Below are 2,637 nucleotides of genomic sequence, written 5' to 3'. Positions count from 1 at the left end.
TCCCCCCCAAAAAACACACACACACACACACACACACACCTTTGATCTACTCCCCTCCATTGGTCTATTTTTTTTTTCGTTTATATTCCTTAATCTCCTCTTCGATTCTCCATTCCCTAAAAAAGATGCTATTCTCCTTTACACCTTTCACATAATTAGTGCTTCGAATAAAACTTATCCAACTAAACACTTCAAGCTCATGCAATTGTGTCTTAAGAACACTTCCAAGAGAAGTGTCATAACAAGAAATTTTCCACCGAGGGGATTGTGATGGCGCCTAACATTTCACTTGTTAGGCAAGTCAACATTAGAGAATCATTAAACTAATTCCTTATTTTCATTCAGTAAATAACAATAATTAATTAAGATAAAATATAATAAGTGCGGAATATTATAAAACTGTATTAATTACTACCACCCGGATCTGGAATCACAATTCACAAATATTCTAAAATTTACTACAAGTAATAGTCTGAAAGAAATACAACTGTCTGAATGAAAAAAAATAGTAGGACATAAAAGATAGACGAGGACTTCAAGGTCTGTGAACGCCGACAGATCTACCTTGAGTCTCCGGACAGCGGACTAATAGCAAAATCTCGATCAACCTGAGCCGGTACTAAAATCTGGACAGAAAGTACAGAGTACAGCATCAGTACAACCGACCCCATAACCTGACTTTTATAATGTGACTGTTATATAGAGATATTGTTATAGAGATCTGACTATATATATATATATATATATATATATATATATATATATATATATATATATATAATATAATACAATATAAAGATGGGCATAGTAAATCTGATGTGGCATCTTCCAGAAATGAGGATTGCTATTTATCTTTTTTTCTTTTTTTTCGCTTTTATCCCTAATTATTTTTATTTATTTATGTTCAGTGATAAGGTAAATAAAACTTAATGTTCTTCCAAAAAGATTGAAACGGTTAATAAAAAGTGAAACGGTTGCAAAAAGTTAATAATAATAACTGTAGCAATTTGAACGGATGCCTGCCTAGATAACGAAAGGTTTACAACAGTGAATATAATGGTGCCAATTAGTATGCCTCTCTTCCTCCTCAAAACTAATCTTTCACCCATTTTCATCTAATGAATAATTACCTGAAACTTGAGGGAAGCTTGGGTTCTCTGTAGCTTTTCCAAATGGAGAAGCTATATACAGAGTTTCTCTTTCAATCTTCTACCAAGTTGAATATCTCGCATGTGGTGCATCTGTATCTTTTTTATCCCTGTAAGAAAACATATACTGGTTGTTATATATTTTGATTCTCGGAGATGGGATCCCCTTTTGTACTTTCTGTATATCAGTCCAAGAGAGTTGTATGGACGCCTTTAATTATTTATTTAATTTGCTGATATTTATTTCTGTTCTTGTATATGAGATTGCTTGTCTGAGTGATCATAATCTATGGGTTGTACTGCCAAAGGACAGCTGGAGGTCCCTGTTTCTACAGATAATAATAAGTGTCAATATGGTATAGCAAGACCATTGTTCTACTGAAAAGTCGAATTCAAAATTTAAAATTTATGGGTTCATATTGTAATTTAAAATTAATATACAATAATAATTGAGTTCGCTGTTATATATCTATAGATATTTAATGAATTTTTTAATATAAATATAGGGTCTTCGCAAATGTTATTGGGTTCCCGAAAACCCAGTAACTATACTCTACATCCGTCACTGCTACTTACAGTTAGAAGATGTGTTACCTATATATGTAAACAGATGCTTCTCCCTAATGCATATGTAGTTCTTGGCGACTTGGCAAGTATTTATTTTCATGTTTTTGAGTCTTTTACTTCTTGGTTTTATTGTTCTACTGGGTTGATTAAAAAACAGGCTTAATTCCACAAATAACAGTGTTGCAGGAAGAAGCTTAACAATAAAGGCATTTACATGCTGAGATCCATTGTTTCAGAGATTATTAAGGTAAAAAATTACTTACAGAAAATTTATCATTATTTTCGATTATGATTTTAATATATTTTAGTATTTTCACAGTATTTTTATTGGCCTTCAAGAATATTACTTTTAGTTTACTTTTCTGTAATAGAGAAAATATATATGAAGATAATTTGGAGATATGGTCCTACAAATCCGGTGGCACTCAGATATGGTCAATCGTTTTTTTTTTCTTTAACTTCTTGTGATGACCCAAAAGGTCATTTTATGTTTTAGAACTTGAATCTGCGCTCTTAAGCCATAAAAATCTCATTTTTACCCTTATCGATTTGCGTGCGCGATCCGGGCATGTTTCCGGAAAGCTTTTATGTTAAAAATTGATGAAAATAAGAATTTATGCCTTAAAAGATAATTTTAGTTATTTCGGTCAATATTTTTGGTAAATGGGCCCGGATCCGTATTTTGACGGTCCCGGTGGGTCCGTATTGAATTATGGGACCTAGGCATATGCCCGAAATCGAATTCACAGGTCCCTAGCTCAAGTTATGAAGTTTTGATGAAAATTAAAACTCTAAAAATTAATTGTTTTTAACAATTGATTGATATTTGGCATTGTTAGTGTCGGCTCCGTATTCTGGTTTCGGAGCCCGATACAGGTTCATTATGATATTTAAGACTTGTCTGTGAAATTTGATAAAAAAC

At 32.4% G+C, this 2,637-nt stretch overlaps 1 long non-coding RNA gene across 1 annotated transcript; it reads right to left on the bottom strand.

Annotated features, from left to right (window-relative positions):
* Positions 1-425: 425 nt before the first annotated feature.
* Positions 426-1,286, bottom strand: LOC138908741 (uncharacterized). The gene is made up of 2 exons (XR_011415144.1): positions 1,131-1,286; positions 426-626 (listed from the first exon to the last, which is right to left on the bottom strand). It is a non-coding gene; the product is annotated as an uncharacterized lncRNA (long non-coding RNA).
* Between the last annotated feature and the right edge of the window lie 1,351 nt (positions 1,287-2,637).

This window comes from Nicotiana tomentosiformis, chromosome 3 (assembly GCF_000390325.3).
Source record: "Nicotiana tomentosiformis chromosome 3, ASM39032v3, whole genome shotgun sequence".
NCBI classification, from domain to species: Eukaryota; Viridiplantae; Streptophyta; class Magnoliopsida; order Solanales; family Solanaceae; genus Nicotiana; species Nicotiana tomentosiformis.
Note: the sequence above shows the minus strand (reverse complement) of the source record. Positions and strands in the feature narration are given on the sequence as shown.